Raw genomic sequence first — 21,246 nt, 5'->3', positions numbered from 1 at the left:
ATTTACCTATATAAAAACAGTCACATTTAGATAAATTAAGTTTAAAAGCAGAAGCTTTACAAAAGAAATCAGTAACATCAACAACTCTTTGTAAAGAGAAGGCACTTTCACAAAAAACATTAATATCATCCATATAGCCACACACTTTAAGGGTGGCATTATTACCTCCAGGAACTGGCACTCCTTTTATTATTTTATCATTCCTTATTAAGTTTAACAGAGGTTCTATTGCACATATAAACAGTATAGGAGACAGAGGGCAGCCTTGCTTTACCCCTGATGATAAATTAATAAAATCTGTAAGGAAACCATTTATTAAAATCCTGCTAAAAGAACCTTTATATAAGAGAGCAATTTGCTTAATAAATATGTTAGGAAAACCCATGCGTTGTAAAACCATCCATAAAAAACAATGTGATACTCTATCGAACGCTTTATGAAAATCTAGAGATAGAATGGCTAGATTTTGATTCCGCTCTTGCTGATACCATATGACGTCCCTAATAGCATTTAAAGGTTCAGCTACACTCCTTCCTGGGACACCACATACCTGATCCACATGGATGACCTTGTACAAAAACGGCTTCATTCTGTTAACAAAAATTTTTGACATAATCTTATAATCAATATTAAGAAGCGTAATTGGTCTCCAATTTTCTAAGCTGTTCCTATCCCCCTTTTTGGGGATCAGAGACACTATACCACTCCTCCAAGATAAAGGTAGAACATCAGAATTAAAAGCCTCCTTAAAAATATTAAGCAAATCATCTTTAAAAATCTCCCAAAAGGTTTTATAAAACTCTACAGGAAGTCCATCAGAACCTGGTGTTTTACCTGTGGATAAACTTTTAGCAGCAATTTCTAATTCTTGGCATCCTACTTCTGTGCAAAGTGCATCTTGGTCCTCCTTACTTAAACCACAATCTAAAGTGCTTAGGAGAAAATTAGCAGCAGATATATCAATGGGTTTCTCATTAAACAGATCTTGATAAAAGGATTTAGCTTTGGATAACATTCCTACATTAGTAGTTTCATCCTCAATGTTAATCATTAACTTTTTTGTTTCCATTACCTTTTTAAAAAAGAATCTTGTACACTTTTCATCCTTCTCTTTACATTCAACTTTGGAGTTAAAAATTATTTCTTTCCCTTTGTTAGTTATAGCCTTCTGAATATCACTTTTAACACTTAAAATCAGATCGTCTACATATACACCCAGCTCTTTGAGTTGATAATAGGTTTGTAGTTTTGTGTTAAGATCTCTATACCATTTCAATTTCTCTTTTGTTTTTTTAACACCCATCTTAATAAAATACTCTTTAAATTTTACCTTGCAGAATTCCCACCATGCTAAAAGAGAATTAAAATTAGTCCTTGAGTTCTGCAATTTTTTAAAAAGATAGATAAAATTACATTTAATTTCTTCATCTTCAAGCAAAGAGACATTCAGACGCCAGACTCCTTTGGCTCTGCAAACCCCATCAAACTTACATGTAGCAGATAAAATCTTATGATCTGAAAAAAAGGTAGAAGTCAATTGCATATTCCCATAAAATGCAAATCCAGAAGCAAAAATATAATCAATCCTTGACATATAAAGGCTATTCCCCCAGGTATACCCAGGGTCATTAGGGAAAGAGGTTCTCCACAAATCTTTTAAATTAAAATCAACTATAAAATCCTTTAGTTGTTTTTCAGTCTTATCTTTCCTTTGTTCAGATCCTCCAGCCCGCTCCTCTCCTGCCATTATACAATTAAAATCACCATCGATGATAAGCGGGGATGAACCCGGTAAATAAAACTGAATTTTCTCTAATAAATCAGATCTTTCATCCTTATCTGGAGAGGCATATACATTTAAAAGTCTCATATTCATGTCATTATAAATAATATGAACGAGCAGGGCTCTACCGGGTACAATGTCTGTGAAGGAGGTAACTTTATACTCACTGCTCTTGAACAGTATGGCAACACCAGTCACTTTCCTCTCATTATCCCCTGACCACACAGACGGGCCAAGAGTCCATTCAGATCTCAAAGATGAATAATTGATATCATAATCAATGGCACATTCCTGTAAAAATAAAATGTCTGTAGGCAAAGAAGACAAGAAAGAAAATAAAGCAGCCCTCCTCTCTGGGCTCTTCAAACTCCTCACATTGAAGGAGGAGATATTAACACTTGGTAGCTCCTGGGTCATTCATTATCCTCAGACAAAGAACCCCAATCTGTAGGTGGTGACACAAATTCCTCAATATTAACAGGGTCGGATGCTGTTATAACCTTTTGGCAGACAATCTCCACGTTCCCCTCGTCCGCACTAACTCGACCACTCCTTTTGATGTTAAGGCCCTTTTCCTCTTTCCGGTCTCTGCTTTTCCTCTTTCGCCGTTCTTCTACATCCATCTCCTCTGTATCCCTTCTGGGCGGTCCAGGACCCTCAACTTCCATGAGAGGAGAACCCCTCACTTCTGTCTCAGGTCCCACGACCTTCCCCGGGGACACAATGCTTTTGGAGACATGAGCCACAGCAGATATCACAGGAATTCCGGTAGCAGAAGACTCAGGCATCACTTTCAGGGTGTGGGTCTTAGGCACAGGCACAGCATCCATGGAGCTCTTCCTCATCGAGGGACCAGCCGACGTAGCCACAATATTGGCCCAGGAGCGTTGAGGACAATCCTTAAAAGCGTGTCCTTTCTGCTTACACACATTACACAGAATCTCATTTTGACAGTCCAAAGTGGTGTGGCCTTTTTGGCCACATCTTTTGCAAATAACCACTTCCTCTTTGCAAGATTCTTGTGTATGACCATATTCATGGCATTTCCTGCAATAATACGGCATCCCAGGGTAGAATAAATAGCCACGTTTACGCCCAATTAAAAAATTTGCAGGTGGGCGACACAGACCTCCAATTCCTCTCACATCTTCTCTGAACTTAACAGCAAACTTATGCTTTCCAGTCCAAAAGTCCATTGCATTCATTATTTTATGAGAGTATTTGACTTCCGCACAATATTGGTTTAAAAATAAGACAATGTCTCTTATATCCACGTATGGATCGTGCATAGTAACCACCAGTGGAACATCGCCATTAGAATATAGAGCAATGAAAACAAGTCCTTTCATATCCTCCTCATTGGCAAGCTCCCGAACTTTCTCAAACATATGGTCACATGCAGATGCGGAAGTCAAGGTAAGAATGAAAAGTCCTTTACCTGGGTCTTTTAGGCAAAACACATCTTCTCCCTGAATGTGCAATAAATCCAGCATAATTCTCTTGACAAAAAATTCCAAAGTCATCTTCTCCTTTTTCTCCTCATCCACTTCAATACGGAAGGTGTTCTTAATCCGAGTTTCAGTATGCGCAGCAAACCTAAGGGTCGCCATGGGGGATCGCCTTCCCGTTCTTTGTAAGTCCTCCTCCTATAGCAGCATGAGGCTTAAGACGGCTAAAAAACCGCCGATGCCTCAAGGCCGAAGGTTCGACGAAACTCAGAGCCCCTTGACAAGATACAAGATCTCAGCCAAAAGGCCGAGAAGCGATAACCGTGAAAGGGGCGGGCCCAACAAGGTCCCCTTCATGGGCACTATCACTGCTTGCTGTCAGGGAGGCTGCCAGACAATTTTCCATGCACACTCTGGGCTGGGGGGCAGTCAACCACCAGTACACACAGCAGAACCTAAACCCATACCATTATTGCTAAGCAGCAAGACAGGGGCCCATTGCACTCCCACGGGGCCTTTTTAAATGCAATCCATAACCCGGATTTGCCAGGAACCCTTCTTACTCCTCCTACTTGCATGTGACACTGGGCTTAGGATCTGCATAGGAAACACACACACAAGCACACACCTACCTTTGTTGCCTGCAGATGCCTCCTTGGCTGTCCCCAAACGGTATCAAACCAACACCCACGGGAAGCTGTAAGCATAGAGGACATGCCTGCACCCCATTGGACTTACCTGTGTGGGTTAAATCTGGGTTATTTGACAACCTATGGCGGTGATGGTTTTGCTCAGGCAGAGCAGTGCTGATGCTCCTCATAAAGCTGTCGCTGCTGTGAAGGTTCTAGGTGACATCACAAATCCCTATGGTTACATACACAACAAAGCTGGGTTGTTGTTGTTTACACTCTGCAAGGCCTGTGGAAGTGAGTGACATCATAGCACTGTAGTTCTGAGGGTTCTAGATGGATGCAACAATCTCCTGTTGCTTCTATGAAGGCCGTAATAGACGACATCACCAAACAGCTCCATAGTCACATACACAGCAAAGGAGAGATGTTGTTTACACCTAGTGATGTCAGTGGTATTGAGTGACATCACAGCACAGTGCTAAGGCTCCTGGGCCTGGACACAGCAGCGGCTGCAATATCTCAACGGAGAATACGTTTATATCTATGTGTGTGTGTGCGCGTATATATATATATATATATATATATATATATATATATATATATATATTTCTCCGCCGAAATCACTTTTAAACCCATTTCCACCTTTTTTTCCCTTCTCTTCCTCTTACTTTTTTTTCAAGTTTTTTTACGTTTTTCTCCTTTTCGCCTCTTTTCTGGGCGTATTATTCTTCTTTTTCTTCTTTTTTTTCGTCTAATGCATACCCCATCAGTGCAGCAATGCTTATTCAATACCGCCAGCAGATGGAGACACTGGGGGATAATTTTCTAAGGATTTATACTGATTTTTCCTGTCTGAATTTGTCGCACAGAAAGTTGCAGGCCAAATATGTGTGACATTTCTGCGACTTTAGCTTCTAGAGCATTTTTACAACATTATACATAGGTGCTGAATACATAAAAAGCGACTGTTCAGCGACAGACAAGTCGCATCGGCTGAAAGTAGGCCAGAATGTCAGTCCATGTTGGAGCAGGTTTAGATACAGTCTAAAGCATAGATCTCAAAGTCTGTGCACAGAATTTAGCAAGGGCCTCGCACCTTCTGATGCATCAGGTAGGTGCACAATAGCATAGCCTAACCCTCTGTACTTTGGTCTATATTGATGCGGGACATAGACAGCCAGCTGATGTCCAATCCATTAGTGCAATGGATGGCTGGAAGCATTTGTCTTTGCCTTTGCAATACCACAGAAGCAATGCATGGTCAATGTACAGCAATGACACACCTGTGTGAACAGCCAGGAGACCCCCCCCCCCATGTTATGTTACATAGTTACATAGTTAGTACGGTCGAAAAAAGACATATGTCCATCAAGTTCAACCAGGGAATTAAGGGGTAGGGGTGTGGCGCGATATTGGGGAAGGGATGAGATTTTATATTTCTTCATAAGCATTAATCTTATTTTGTCAATTAGGAACATTCAGCACCCACCCGCTATCAAGGCAGCTGCCTATCATGTCATGCCCTACCTGCACAGGTGTGCTGGCTACTCAAATGATCCAATTAAGGAGGCCATTTAGTCAGCAGCAGCAGAAGTCCTGTGCCTGGACGCTCCAACAGGGGCCAGACACAAGCAGAAGCAGAAGCAGCAGAAGCAGCAGAAGCAGCAGAAGCAGCAGCAGCACCACCTTTTGTTTTTTGGCTGCAGCAGCAGCAAGGCCCACAGGGCTGGCTAGCTGGCTAGCCAGCAAGCAGGTAGCAATGAAAGTAGGAATCTTTCTTTTTAACCCTGTAAGGGGGTGGTGCACTGTACCCGAAGATACTGCCATATCGGGTCAATGCATAGGGCGACGGAAGCAAGCTTCGAAATCGGCCCCCGTTCTCAAAAATCCATTTAATATATGGTCCCCAGATAGGGGACGTATCAGATATTAAACTGATAAGAACAGATACTACACTTGATCTTAGCCAAAAGGCCGAGAAGCGATAACCGTGAAAGGGGCGGGCCCAACAAGGTCCCCTTCATGGGCACTATCACTGCTTGCTGTCAGGGAGGCTGCCAGACAATTTTCCATGCACACTCTGGGCTGGGGGGCAGTCAACCACCAGTACACACAGCAGAACCTAAACCCATACCATTATTGCTAAGCAGCAAGACAGGGGCCCATTGCACTCCCACGGGGCCTTTTTAAATGCAATCCATAACCCGGATTTGCCAGGAACCCTTCTTACTCCTCCTACTTGCATGTGACACTGGGCTTAGGATCTGCATAGGAAACACACACACAAGCACACACCTACCTTTGTTGCCTGCAGATGCCTCCTTGGCTGTCCCCAAACGGTATCAAACCAACACCCACGGGAAGCTGTAAGCATAGAGGACATGCCTGCACCCCATTGGACTTACCTGTGTGGGTTAAATCCGGGTTATTTGACAACCTATGGCGGTGATGGTTCTGCTCAGGCAGAGCAGTGCTGATGCTCCTCATAAAGCTGTCGCTGCTGTGAAGGTTCTAGGTGACATCACAAATCCCTATGGTTACATACACAACAAAGCTGGGTTGTTGTTGTTTACACTCTGCAAGGCCTGTGGAAGTGAGTGACATCATAGCACTGTAGTTCTGAGGGTTCTAGATGGATGCAACAATCTCCTGTTGCTTCTATGAAGGCCGTAATAGACGACATCACCAAACAGCTCCATAGTCACATACACAGCAAAGGAGAGATGTTGTTTACACCTAGTGATGTCAGTGGTATTGAGTGACATCACAGCACAGTGCTAAGGCTCCTGGGCCTGGACACAGCAGCGGCTGCAATATCTCAACGGAGAATACGTTTATATCTATGTGTGTGTGTGCGCGTATATATATATATATATATATATATATATATATATATATATATATATATTTCTCCGCCGAAATCACTTTTAAACCCATTTCCACCTTTTTTTCCCTTCTCTTCCTCTTACTTTTTTTTCACGTTTTTTTACGTTTTTCTCCTTTTCGCCTCTTTTCTGGGCGTATTATTCTTCTTTTTCTTCTTTTTTTTCGTCTAATGCATACCCCATCAGTGCAGCAATGCTTATTCAATACCGCCAGCAGATGGAGACACTGGGGGATAATTTTCTAAGGATTTATACTGATTTTTCCTGTCTGAATTTGTCGCACAGAAAGTTGCAGGCCAAATATGTGTGACATTTCTGCGACTTTAGCTTCTAGAGCATTTTTACAACATTATACATAGGTGCTGAATACATAAAAAGCGACTGTTCAGCGACAGACAAGTCGCATCGGCTGAAAGTAGGCCAGAATGTCAGTCCATGTTGGAGCAGGTTTAGATACAGTCTAAAGCATAGATCTCAAAGTCTGTGCACAGAATTTAGCAAGGGCCTCGCACCTTCTGATGCATCAGGTAGGTGCACAATAGCATAGCCTAACCCTCTGTACTTTGGTCTATATTGATGCGGGACATAGACAGCCAGCTGATGACCAATCCATTAGTGCAATGGATGGCTGGAAGCATTTGTCTTTGCCTTTGCAATACCACAGAAGCAATGCATGGTCAATGTACAGCAATGACACACCTGTGTGAACAGCCAGGAGACCCCCCCCCCCCCCCATGTTATGTTACATAGTTACATAGTTAGTACGGTCGAAAAAAGACATATGTCCATCAAGTTCAACCAGGGAATTAAGGGGTAGGGGTGTGGCGCGATATTGGGGAAGGGATGAGATTTTATATTTCTTCATAAGCATTAATCTTATTTTGTCAATTAGGAACATTCAGCACCCACCCGCTATCAAGGCAGCTGCCTATCATGTCATGCCCTACCTGCACAGGTGTGCTGGCTACTCAAATGATCCAATTAAGGAGGCCATTTAGTCAGCAGCAGCAGAAGTCCTGTGCCTGGACGCTCCAACAGGGGCCAGACACAAGCAGAAGCAGAAGCAGCAGAAGCAGCAGCAGCACCACCTTTTGTTTTTTGGCTGCAGCAGCAGCAAGGCCCACAGGGCTGGCTAGCTGGCTAGCCAGCAAGCAGGTAGCAATGAAAGTAGGAATCTTTCTTTTTAACCCTGTAAGGGGGTGGTGCACTGTACCCGAAGATACTGCCATATCGGGTCAATGCATAGGGCGACGGAAGCAAGCTTCGAAATCGGCCCCCGTTCTCAAAAATCCATTTAATATATGGTCCCCAGATAGGGGACGTATCAGATATTAAACTGATAAGAACAGATACTACACTTGATCTTAGCCAAAAGGCCGAGAAGCGATAACCGTGAAAGGGGCGGGCCCAACAAGGTCCCCTTCATGGGCACTATCACTGCTTGCTGTCAGGGAGGCTGCCAGACAATTTTCCATGCACACTCTGGGCTGGGGGGCAGTCAACCACCAGTACACACAGCAGAACCTAAACCCATACCATTATTGCTAAGCAGCAAGACAGGGGCCCATTGCACTCCCACGGGGCCTTTTTAAATGCAATCCATAACCCGGATTTGCCAGGAACCCTTCTTACTCCTCCTACTTGCATGTGACACTGGGCTTAGGATCTGCATAGGAAACACACACACAAGCACACACCTACCTTTGTTGCCTGCAGATGCCTCCTTGGCTGTCCCCAAACGGTATCAAACCAACACCCACGGGAAGCTGTAAGCATAGAGGACATGCCTGCACCCCATTGGACTTACCTGTGTGGGTTAAATCCGGGTTATTTGACAACCTATGGCGGTGATGGTTCTGCTCAGGCAGAGCAGTGCTGATGCTCCTCATAAAGCTGTCGCTGCTGTGAAGGTTCTAGGTGACATCACAAATCCCTATGGTTACATACACAACAAAGCTGGGTTGTTGTTGTTTACACTCTGCAAGGCCTGTGGAAGTGAGTGACATCATAGCACTGTAGTTCTGAGGGTTCTAGATGGATGCAACAATCTCCTGTTGCTTCTATGAAGGCCGTAATAGACGACATCACCAAACAGCTCCATAGTCACATACACAGCAAAGGAGAGATGTTGTTTACACCTAGTGATGTCAGTGGTATTGAGTGACATCACAGCACAGTGCTAAGGCTCCTGGGCCTGGACACAGCAGCGGCTGCAATATCTCAACGGAGAATACGTTTATATCTATGTGTGTGTGTGCGCGTATATATATATATATATATATATATATATATATATATATATATATATATTTCTCCGCCGAAATCACTTTTAAACCCATTTCCACCTTTTTTTCCCTTCTCTTCCTCTTACTTTTTTTTCACGTTTTTTTACGTTTTTCTCCTTTTCGCCTCTTTTCTGGGCGTATTATTCTTCTTTTTCTTCTTTTTTTTCGTCTAATGCATACCCCATCAGTGCAGCAATGCTTATTCAATACCGCCAGCAGATGGAGACACTGGGGGATAATTTTCTAAGGATTTATACTGATTTTTCCTGTCTGAATTTGTCGCACAGAAAGTTGCAGGCCAAATATGTGTGACATTTCTGCGACTTTAGCTTCTAGAGCATTTTTACAACATTATACATAGGTGCTGAATACATAAAAAGCGACTGTTCAGCGACAGACAAGTCGCATTGGCTGAAAGTAGGCCAGAATGTCAGTCCATGTTGGAGCAGGTTTAGATACAGTCTAAAGCATAGATCTCAAAGTCTGTGCACAGAATTTAGCAAGGGCCTCGCACCTTCTGATGCATCAGGTAGGTGCACAATAGCATAGCCTAACCCTCTGTACTTTGGTCTATATTGATGCGGGACATAGACAGCCAGCTGATGACCAATCCATTAGTGCAATGGATGGCTGGAAGCATTTGTCTTTGCCTTTGCAATACCACAGAAGCAATGCATGGTCAATGTACAGCAATGACACACCTGTGTGAACAGCCAGGAGACCCCCCCCCCCCCCCATGTTATGTTACATAGTTACATAGTTAGTACGGTCGAAAAAAGACATATGTCCATCAAGTTCAACCAGGGAATTAAGGGGTAGGGGTGTGGCGCGATATTGGGGAAGGGATGAGATTTTATATTTCTTCATAAGCATTAATCTTATTTTGTCAATTAGGAACATTCAGCACCCACCCGCTATCAAGGCAGCTGCCTATCATGTCATGCCCTACCTGCACAGGTGTGCTGGCTACTCAAATGATCCAATTAAGGAGGCCATTTAGTCAGCAGCAGCAGAAGTCCTGTGCCTGGACGCTCCAACAGGGGCCAGACACAAGCAGAAGCAGAAGCAGCAGAAGCAGCAGCAGCACCACCTTTTGTTTTTTGGCTGCAGCAGCAGCAAGGCCCACAGGGCTGGCTAGCTGGCTAGCCAGCAAGCAGGTAGCAATGAAAGTAGGAATCTTTCTTTTTAACCCTGTAAGGGGGTGGTGCACTGTACCCGAAGATACTGCCATATCGGGTCAATGCATAGGGCGACGGAAGCAAGCTTCGAAATCGGCCCCCGTTCTCAAAAATCCATTTAATATATGGTCCCCAGATAGGGGACGTATCAGATATTAAACTGATAAGAACAGATACTACACTTGATCTTAGCCAAAAGGCCGAGAAGCGATAACCGTGAAAGGGGCGGGCCCAACAAGGTCCCCTTCATGGGCACTATCACTGCTTGCTGTCAGGGAGGCTGCCAGACAATTTTCCATGCACACTCTGGGCTGGGGGGCAGTCAACCACCAGTACACACAGCAGAACCTAAACCCATACCATTATTGCTAAGCAGCAAGACAGGGGCCCATTGCACTCCCACGGGGCCTTTTTAAATGCAATCCATAACCCGGATTTGCCAGGAACCCTTCTTACTCCTCCTACTTGCATGTGACACTGGGCTTAGGATCTGCATAGGAAACACACACACAAGCACACACCTACCTTTGTTGCCTGCAGATGCCTCCTTGGCTGTCCCCAAACGGTATCAAACCAACACCCACGGGAAGCTGTAAGCATAGAGGACATGCCTGCACCCCATTGGACTTACCTGTGTGGGTTGAATCCGGGTTATTTGACAACCTATGGCGGTGATGGTTCTGCTCAGGCAGAGCAGTGCTGATGCTCCTCATAAAGCTGTCGCTGCTGTGAAGGTTCTAGGTGACATCACAAATCCCTATGGTTACATACACAACAAAGCTGGGTTGTTGTTGTTTACACTCTGCAAGGCCTGTGGAAGTGAGTGACATCATAGCACTGTAGTTCTGAGGGTTCTAGATGGATGCAACAATCTCCTGTTGCTTCTATGAAGGCCGTAATAGACGACATCACCAAACAGCTCCATAGTCACATACACAGCAAAGGAGAGATGTTGTTTACACCTAGTGATGTCAGTGGTATTGAGTGACATCACAGCACAGTGCTAAGGCTCCTGGGCCTGGACACAGCAGCGGCTGCAATATCTCAACGGAGAATACGTTTATATCTATGTGTGTGTGTGCGCGTATATATATATATATATATATATATATATATATATATATATATATATATATATATTTCTCCGCCGAAATCACTTTTAAACCCATTTCCACCTTTTTTTCCCTTCTCTTCCTCTTACTTTTTTTTCAAGTTTTTTTACGTTTTTCTCCTTTTCGCCTCTTTTCTGGGCGTATTATTCTTCTTTTTCTTCTTTTTTTTCGTCTAATGCATACCCCATCAGTGCAGCAATGCTTATTCAATACCGCCAGCAGATGGAGACACTGGGGGATAATTTTCTAAGGATTTATACTGATTTTTCCTGTCTGAATTTGTCGCACAGAAAGTTGCAGGCCAAATATGTGTGACATTTCTGCGACTTTAGCTTCTAGAGCATTTTTACAACATTATACATAGGTGCTGAATACATAAAAAGCGACTGTTCAGCGACAGACAAGTCGCATCGGCTGAAAGTAGGCCAGAATGTCAGTCCATGTTGGAGCAGGTTTAGATACAGTCTAAAGCATAGATCTCAAAGTCTGTGCACAGAATTTAGCAAGGGCCTCGCACCTTCTGATGCATCAGGTAGGTGCACAATAGCATAGCCTAACCCTCTGTACTTTGGTCTATATTGATGCGGGACATAGACAGCCAGCTGATGACCAATCCATTAGTGCAATGGATGGCTGGAAGCATTTGTCTTTGCCTTTGCAATACCACAGAAGCAATGCATGGTCAATGTACAGCAATGACACACCTGTGTGAACAGCCAGGAGACCCCCCCCCCCCATGTTATGTTACATAGTTACATAGTTAGTACGGTCGAAAAAAGACATATGTCCATCAAGTTCAACCAGGGAATTAAGGGGTAGGGGTGTGGCGCGATATTGGGGAAGGGATGAGATTTTATATTTCTTCATAAGCATTAATCTTATTTTGTCAATTAGGAACATTCAGCACCCACCCGCTATCAAGGCAGCTGCCTATCATGTCATGCCCTACCTGCACAGGTGTGCTGGCTACTCAAATGATCCAATTAAGGAGGCCATTTAGTCAGCAGCAGCAGAAGTCCTGTGCCTGGACGCTCCAACAGGGGCCAGACACAAGCAGAAGCAGAAGCAGCAGCAGCAGCAGCACCACCTTTTGTTTTTTGGCTGCAGCAGCAGCAAGGCCCACAGGGCTGGCTAGCCAGCAAGCAGGTAGCAATGAAAGTAGGAATCTTTCTTTTTAACCCTGTAAGGGGGTGGTGCACTGTACCCGAAGATACTGCCATATCGGGTCAATGCATAGGGCGACGGAAGCAAGCTTCGAAATCGGCCCCCGTTCTCAAAAATCCATTTAATATATGGTCCCCAGATAGGGGACGTATCAGATATTAAACTGATAAGAACAGATACTACACTTGATCTTAGCCAAAAGGCCGAGAAGCGATAACCGTGAAAGGGGCGGGCCCAACAAGGTCCCCTTCATGGGCACTATCACTGCTTGCTGTCAGGGAGGCTGCCAGACAATTTTCCATGCACACTCTGGGCTGGGGGGCAGTCAACCACCAGTACACACAGCAGAACCTAAACCCATACCATTATTGCTAAGCAGCAAGACAGGGGCCCATTGCACTCCCACGGGGCCTTTTTAAATGCAATCCATAACCCGGATTTGCCAGGAACCCTTCTTACTCCTCCTACTTGCATGTGACACTGGGCTTAGGATCTGCATAGGAAACACACACACAAGCACACACCTACCTTTGTTGCCTGCAGATGCCTCCTTGGCTGTCCCCAAACGGTATCAAACCAACACCCACGGGAAGCTGTAAGCATAGAGGACATGCCTGCACCCCATTGGACTTACCTGTGTGGGTTAAATCCGGGTTATTTGACAACCTATGGCGGTGATGGTTCTGCTCAGGCAGAGCAGTGCTGATGCTCCTCATAAAGCTGTCGCTGCTGTGAAGGTTCTAGGTGACATCACAAATCCCTATGGTTACATACACAACAAAGCTGGGTTGTTGTTGTTTACACTCTGCAAGGCCTGTGGAAGTGAGTGACATCATAGCACTGTAGTTCTGAGGGTTCTAGATGGATGCAACAATCTCCTGTTGCTTCTATGAAGGCCGTAATAGACGACATCACCAAACAGCTCCATAGTCACATACACAGCAAAGGAGAGATGTTGTTTACACCTAGTGATGTCAGTGGTATTGAGTGACATCACAGCACAGTGCTAAGGCTCCTGGGCCTGGACACAGCAGCGGCTGCAATATCTCAACGGAGAATACGTTTATATCTATGTGTGTGTGTGCGCGTATATATATATATATATATATATATATATATATATATATATATATATATATATTTCTCCGCCGAAATCACTTTTAAACCCATTTCCACCTTTTTTTCCCTTCTCTTCCTCTTACTTTTTTTTCACGTTTTTTTACATTTTTCTCCTTTTTGCCTCTTTTCTGGGCGTATTATTCTTCTTTTTCTTCTTTTTTTTCGTCTAATGCATACCCCATCAGTGCAGCAATGCTTATTCAATACCGCCAGCAGATGGAGACACTGGGGGATAATTTTCTAAGGATTTATACTGATTTTTCCTGTCTGAATTTGTCGCACAGAAAGTTGCAGGCCAAATATGTGTGACATTTCTGCGACTTTAGCTTCTAGAGCATTTTTACAACATTATACATAGGTGCTGAATACATAAAAAGCGACTGTTCAGCGACAGACAAGTCGCATCGGCTGAAAGTAGGCCAGAATGTCAGTCCATGTTGGAGCAGGTTTAGATACAGTCTAAAGCATAGATCTCAAAGTCTGTGCACAGAATTTAGCAAGAGCCTCGCACCTTCTGATGCATCAGGTAGGTGCACAATAGCATAGCCTAACCCTCTGTACTTTGGTCTATATTGATGCGGGACATAGACAGCCAGCTGATGACCAATCCATTAGTGCAATGGATGGCTGGAAGCATTTGTCTTTGCCTTTGCAATACCACAGAAGCAATGCATGGTCAATGTACAGCAATGACACACCTGTGTGAACAGCCAGGAGACCCCCCCCCCCCCCCATGTTATGTTACATAGTTACATAGTTAGTACGGTCGAAAAAAGACATATGTCCATCAAGTTCAACCAGGGAATTAAGGGGTAGGGGTGTGGCGCGATATTGGGGAAGGGATGAGATTTTATATTTCTTCATAAGCATTAATCTTATTTTGTCAATTAGGAACATTCAGCACCCACCCGCTATCAAGGCAGCTGCCTATCATGTCATGCCCTACCTGCACAGGTGTGCTGGCTACTCAAATGATCCAATTAAGGAGGCCATTTAGTCAGCAGCAGCAGAAGTCCTGTGCCTGGACGCTCCAACAGGGGCCAGACACAAGCAGAAGCAGAAGCAGCAGAAGCAGCAGCAGCACCACCTTTTGTTTTTTGGCTGCAGCAGCAGCAAGGCCCACAGGGCTGGCTAGCTGGCTAGCCAGCAAGCAGGTAGCAATGAAAGTAGGAATCTTTCTTTTTAACCCTGTAAGGGGGTGGTGCACTGTACCCGAAGATACTGCCATATCGGGTCAATGCATAGGGCGACGGAAGCAAGCTTCGAAATCGGCCCCCGTTCTCAAAAATCCATTTAATATATGGTCCCCAGATAGGGGACGTATCAGATATTAAACTGATAAGAACAGATACTACACTTGATCTTAGCCAAAAGGCCGAGAAGCGATAACCGTGAAAGGGGCGGGCCCAACAAGGTCCCCTTCATGGGCACTATCACTGCTTGCTGTCAGGGAGGCTGCCAGACAATTTTCCATGCACACTCTGGGCTGGGGGGCAGTCAACCACCAGTACACACAGCAGAACCTAAACCCATACCATTATTGCTAAGCAGCAAGACAGGGGCCCATTGCACTCCCACGGGGCCTTTTTAAATGCAATCCATAACCCGGATTTGCCAGGAACCCTTCTTACTCCTCCTACTTGCATGTGACACTGGGCTTAGGATCTGCATAGGAAACACACACACAAGCACACACCTACCTTTGTTGCCTGCAGATGCCTCCTTGGCTGTCCCCAAACGGTATCAAACCAACACCCACGGGAAGCTGTAAGCATAGAGGACATGCCTGCACCCCATTGGACTTACCTGTGTGGGTTAAATCCGGGTTATTTGACAACCTATGGCGGTGATGGTTCTGCTCAGGCAGAGCAGTGCTGATGCTCCTCATAAAGCTGTCGCTGCTGTGAAGGTTCTAGGTGACATCACAAATCCCTATGGTTACATACACAACAAAGCTGGGTTGTTGTTGTTTACACTCTGCAAGGCCTGTGGAAGTGAGTGACATCATAGCACTGTAGTTCTGAGGGTTCTAGATGGATGCAACAATCTCCTGTTGCTTCTATGAAGGCCGTAATAGACGACATCACCAAACAGCTCCATAGTCACATACACAGCAAAGGAGAGATGTTGTTTACACCTAGTGATGTCAGTGGTATTGAGTGACATCACAGCACAGTGCTAAGGCTCCTGGGCCTGGACACAGCAGCGGCTGCAATATCTCAACGGAGAATACGTTTATATCTATGTGTGTGTGTGCGCGTATATATATATATATATATATATATATATATATATATATATATATATATTTCTCCGCCGAAATCACTTTTAAACCCATTTCCACCTTTTTTTCCCTTCTCTTCCTCTTACTTTTTTTTCACGTTTTTTTACGTTTTTCTCCTTTTCGCCTCTTTTCTGGGCGTATTATTCTTCTTTTTCTTCTTTTTTTTCGTCTAATGCATACCCCATCAGTGCAGCAATGCTTATTCAATACCGCCAGCAGATGGAGACACTGGGGGATAATTTTCTAAGGATTTATACTGATTTTTCCTGTCTGAATTTGTCGCACAGAAAGTTGCAGGCCAAATATGTGTGACATTTCTGCGACTTTAGCTTCTAGAGCATTTTTACAACATTATACATAGGTGCTGAATACATAAAAAGCGACTGTTCAGCGACAGACAAGTCGCATCGGCTGAAAGTAGGCCAGAATGTCAGTCCATGTTGGAGCAGGTTTAGATACAGTCTAAAGCATAGATCTCAAAGTCTGTGCACAGAATTTAGCAAGGGCCTCGCACCTTCTGATGCATCAGGTAGGTGCACAATAGCATAGCCTAACCCTCTGTACTTTGGTCTATATTGATGCGGGACATAGACAGCCAGCTGATGACCAATCCATTAGTGCAATGGATGGCTGGAAGCATTTGTCTTTGCCTTTGCAATACCACAGAAGCAATGCATGGTCAATGTACAGCAATGACACACCTGTGTGAACAGCCAGGAGACCCCCCCCCCCCCCCCCCATGTTATGTTACATAGTTACATAGTTAGTACGGTCGAAAAAAGACATATGTCCATTAGTGTTGCTCGCGAATATTCGCAATTCGAATTTTATTCGCGAATATCGCATATTCGCGAATTCGCGAATTTCGCGAATATAGCACTATATATTCGTAATTACGAATATTTTTTTTTTTTTTTTTTTTTCTTCACAGTACACATCACAGTGATCATCCCTCTCTGCTTCCAGCTTGTGTGGTGTAAAGAAGGCTCTAATACTACTGTATGAGACTGCCGAACGAAAATTCGCATATGCGAAAATCAGCAAATGCTAATTTTCGCATATGCGAATTTCCGCTTATGCTAATTTTGTATATGTTAATTTTCGCATTTGTTAATTTTCGCATACGCGAATGTTCGCATATGCGAAAATAAAACGAGAATATTACGAATATGCGAATATTCGCGAATATATGACGAATATTCGTCCATATATTCGCGAATATTCGCGAATTCGAATATGGCCTATGCCGCTCAACACTAATGTCCATCAAGTTCAACCAGGGAATTAAGGGGTAGGGGTGTGGCGCGATATTGGGGAAGGGATGAGATTTTATATTTCTTCATAAGCATTAATCTTATTTTGTCAATTAGGAACATTCAGCACCCACCCGCTATCAAGGCAGCTGCCTATCATGTCATGCCCTACCTGCACAGGTGTGCTGGCTACTCAAATGATCCAATTAAGGAGGCCATTTAGTCAGCAGCAGCAGAAGTCCTGTGCCTGGACGCTCCAACAGGGGCCAGACACAAGCAGAAGCAGAAGCAGCAGAAGCAGCAGCAGCACCACCTTTTGTTTTTTGGCTGCAGCAGCAGCAAGGCCCACAGGGCTGGCTAGCTGGCTAGCCAGCAAGCAGGTAGCAATGAAAGTAGGAATCTTTCTTTTTAACCCTGTAAGGGGGTGGTGCACTGTACCCGAAGATACTGCCATATCGGGTCAATGCATAGGGCGACGGAAGCAAGCTTCGAAATCGGCCCCCGTTCTCAAAAATCCATTTAATATATGGTCCCCAGATAGGGGACGTATCAGATATTAAACTGATAAGAACAGATACTACACTTGATCTTAGCCAAAAGGCCGAGAAGCGATAACCGTGAAAGGGGCGGGCCCAACAAGGTCCCCTTCATGGGCACTATCACTGCTTGCTGTCAGGGAGGCTGCCAGACAATTTTCCATGCACACTCTGGGCTGGGGGGCAGTCAACCACCAGTACACACAGCAGAACCTAAACCCATACCATTATTGCTAAGCAGCAAGACAGGGGCCCATTGCACTCCCACGGGGCCTTTTTAAATGCAATCCATAACCCGGATTTGCCAGGAACCCTTCTTACTCCTCCTACTTGCATGTGACACTGGGCTTAGGATCTGCATAGGAAACACACACACAAGCACACACCTACCTTTGTTGCCTGCAGATGCCTCCTTGGCTGTCCCCAAACGGTATCAAACCAACACCCACGGGAAGCTGTAAGCATAGAGGACATGCCTGCACCCCATTGGACTTACCTGTGTGGGTTAAATCCGGGTTATTTGACAACCTATGGCGGTGATGGTTCTGCTCAGGCAGAGCAGTGCTGATGCTCCTCATAAAGCTGTCGCTGCTGTGAAGGTTCTAGGTGACATCACAAATCCCTATGGTTACATACACAACAAAGCTGGGTTGTTGTTGTTTACACTCTGCAAGGCCTGTGGAAGTGAGTGACATCATAGCACTGTAGTTCTGAGGGTTCTAGATGGATGCAACAATCTCCTGTTGCTTCTATGAAGGCCGTAATAGACGACATCACCAAACAGCTCCATAGTCACATACACAGCAAAGGAGAGATGTTGTTTACACCTAGTGATGTCAGTGGTATTGAGTGACATCACAGCACAGTGCTAAGGCTCCTGGGCCTGGACACAGCAGCGGCTGCAATATCTCAACGGAGAATACGTTTATATCTATGTGTGTGTGTGCGCGTATATATATATATATATATATATATATATATATATATATATATATATATTTCTCCGCCGAAATCACTTTTAAACCCATTTCCACCTTTTTTTCCCTTCTCTTCCTCTTACTTTTTTTTCACGTTTTTTTACGTTTTTCTCCTTTTCGCCTCTTTTCTGGGCGTATTATTCTTCTTTTTCTTCTTTTTTTTCGTCTAATGCATACCCCATCAGTGCAGCAATGCTTATTCAATACCGCCAGCAGATGGAGACACTGGGGGATAATTTTCTAAGGATTTATACTGATTTTTCCTGTCTGAATTTGTCGCACAGAAAGTTGCAGGCCAAATATGTGTGACATTTCTGCGACTTTAGCTTCTAGAGCATTTTTACAACATTATACATAGGTGCTGAATACATAAAAAGCGACTGTTCAGCGACAGACAAGTCGCATTGGCTGAAAGTAGGCCAGAATGTCAGTCCATGTTGGAGCAGGTTTAGATACAGTCTAAAGCATAGATCTCAAAGTCTGTGCACAGAATTTAGCAAGGGCCTCGCACCTTCTGATGCATCAGGTAGGTGCACAATAGCATAGCCTAACCCTCTGTACTTTGGTCTATATTGATGCGGGACATAGACAGCCAGCTGATGACCAATCCATTAGTGCAATGGATGGCTGGAAGCATTTGTCTTTGCCTTTGCAATACCACAGAAGCAATGCATGGTCAATGTACAGCAATGACACACCTGTGTGAACAGCCAGGAGACCCCCCCCCCCCCCATGTTATGTTACATAGTTACATAGTTAGTACGGTCGAAAAAAGACATATGTCCATCAAGTTCAACCAGGGAATTAAGGGGTAGGGGTGTGGCGCGATATTGGGGAAGGGATGAGATTTTATATTTCTTCATAAGCATTAATCTTATTTTGTCAATTAGGAACATTCAGCACCCACCCGCTATCAAGGCAGCTGCCTATCATGTCATGCCCTACCTGCACAGGTGTGCTGGCTACTCAAATGATCCAATTAAGGAGGCCATTTAGTCAGCAGCAGCAGAAGTCCTGTGCCTGGACGCTCCAACAGGGGCCAGACACAAGCAGAAGCAGCAGAAGCAGCAGCAGCACCACCTTTTGTTTTTTGGCTGCAGCAGCAGCAAGGCCCACAGGGCTGGCTAGCTGGCTAGCCAGCAAGCAGGTAGCAATGAAAGTAGGAATCTTTCTTTTTAACCCTGTAAGGGGGTGGTGCACTGTACCCGAAGATACTGCCATATCGGGTCAATGCATAGGGCGACGGAAGCAAGCTTCGAAATCGGCCCCCGTTCTCAAAAATCCATTTAATATATGGTCCCCAGATAGGGGACGTATCAGATATTAAACTGATAAGAACAGATACTACACTTGATCTTAGCCAAAAGGCCGAGAAGCGATAACCGTGAAAGGGGCGGGCCCAACAAGGTCCCCTTCATGGGCACTATCACTGCTTGCTGTCAGGGAGGCTGCCAGACAATTTTCCATGCACACTCTGGGCTGGGGGGCAGTCAACCACCAGTACACACAGCAGAACCTAAACCCATACCATTATTGCTAAGCAGCAAGACAGGGGCCCATTGCACTCCCACGGGGCCTTTTTAAATGCAATCCATAACCCGGATTTGCCAGGAACCCTTCTTACTCCTCCTACTTGCATGTGACACTGGGCTTAGGATCTGCATAGGAAACACACACACAAGCACACACCTACCTTTGTTGCCTGCAGATGCCTCCTTGGCTGTCCCCAAACGGTATCAAACCAACACCCACGGGAAGCTGTAAGCATAGAGGACATGCCTGCACCCCATTGGACTTACCTGTGTGGGTTAAATCCGGGTTATTTGACAACCTATGGCGGTGATGGTTCTGCTCAGGCAGAGCAGTGCTGATGCTCCTCATAAAGCTGTCGCTGCTGTGAAGGTTCTAGGTGACATCACAAATCCCTATGGTTACATACACAACAAAGCTGGGTTGTTGTTGTTTACACTCTGCAAGGCCTGTGGAAGTGAGTGACATCATAGCACTGTAGTTCTGAGGGTTCTAGATGGATGCAACAATCTCCTGTTGCTTCTATGAAGGCCGTAATAGACGACATCACCAAACAGCTCCATAGTCACATACACAGCAAAGGAGAGATGTTGTTTACACCTAGTGATGTCAGTGGTATTGAGTGACATCACAGCACAGTGCTAAGGCTCCTGGGCCTGGACACAGCAGCGGCTGCAATATCTCAACGGAGAATACGTTTATATCTATGTGTGTGTGTGCGCGTATATATATATATATATATATATATATATATATATATATATATATATATATATTTCTCCGCCGAAATCACTTTTAAACCCATTTCCACCTTTTTTTCCCTTCTCTTCCTCTTACTTTTTTTTCACGTTTTTTTACGTTTTTCTCCTTTTCGCCTCTTTTCTGGGCGTATTATTCTTCTTTTTCTTCTTTTTTTTCGTCTAATGCATACCCCATCAGTGCAGCAATGCTTATTCAATACCGCCAGCAGATGGAGACACTGGGGGATAATTTTCTAAGGATTTATACTGATTTTTCCTGTCTGAATTTGTCGCACAGAAAGTTGCAGGCCAAATATGTG

General features: G+C 44.5%; 7 non-coding genes across 7 annotated transcripts; all 7 read right to left on the bottom strand.

The window, feature by feature from the left end:
• Positions 1–5,658: 5,658 nt before the first annotated feature.
• On the bottom strand, positions 5,659–5,849 carry LOC130326473 (U2 spliceosomal RNA). The gene has a single exon (XR_008871068.1). It is a non-coding gene; the product is annotated as a U2 spliceosomal RNA (small nuclear RNA).
• A 2,096-nt stretch (positions 5,850–7,945) lies between these two features.
• LOC130326471 (U2 spliceosomal RNA) lies at positions 7,946–8,136 on the bottom strand. Its single transcript, XR_008871066.1, has one exon. It is a non-coding gene; the product is annotated as a U2 spliceosomal RNA (small nuclear RNA).
• A 2,096-nt stretch (positions 8,137–10,232) lies between these two features.
• LOC130326470 (U2 spliceosomal RNA) lies at positions 10,233–10,423 on the bottom strand. Its single transcript, XR_008871065.1, has one exon. It is a non-coding gene; the product is annotated as a U2 spliceosomal RNA (small nuclear RNA).
• Positions 10,424–12,511: 2,088 nt separating this feature from the next.
• On the bottom strand, positions 12,512–12,702 carry LOC130326469 (U2 spliceosomal RNA). The gene has a single exon (XR_008871064.1). It is a non-coding gene; the product is annotated as a U2 spliceosomal RNA (small nuclear RNA).
• Positions 12,703–14,802: 2,100 nt separating this feature from the next.
• On the bottom strand, positions 14,803–14,993 carry LOC130326468 (U2 spliceosomal RNA). Its single transcript, XR_008871063.1, has one exon. It is a non-coding gene; the product is annotated as a U2 spliceosomal RNA (small nuclear RNA).
• Positions 14,994–17,565: 2,572 nt separating this feature from the next.
• LOC130326466 (U2 spliceosomal RNA) lies at positions 17,566–17,756 on the bottom strand. Its single transcript, XR_008871062.1, has one exon. It is a non-coding gene; the product is annotated as a U2 spliceosomal RNA (small nuclear RNA).
• Positions 17,757–19,845: 2,089 nt separating this feature from the next.
• LOC130326465 (U2 spliceosomal RNA) lies at positions 19,846–20,036 on the bottom strand. Its single transcript, XR_008871061.1, has one exon. It is a non-coding gene; the product is annotated as a U2 spliceosomal RNA (small nuclear RNA).
• Between the last annotated feature and the right edge of the window lie 1,210 nt (positions 20,037–21,246).

This window comes from Hyla sarda, unplaced genomic scaffold, assembly GCF_029499605.1.
Source record: "Hyla sarda isolate aHylSar1 unplaced genomic scaffold, aHylSar1.hap1 scaffold_285, whole genome shotgun sequence".
In the NCBI taxonomy this organism is placed as follows: Eukaryota; Metazoa; Chordata; class Amphibia; order Anura; family Hylidae; genus Hyla; species Hyla sarda.
This window is presented reverse-complemented; position numbering and strand designations above follow the sequence as displayed.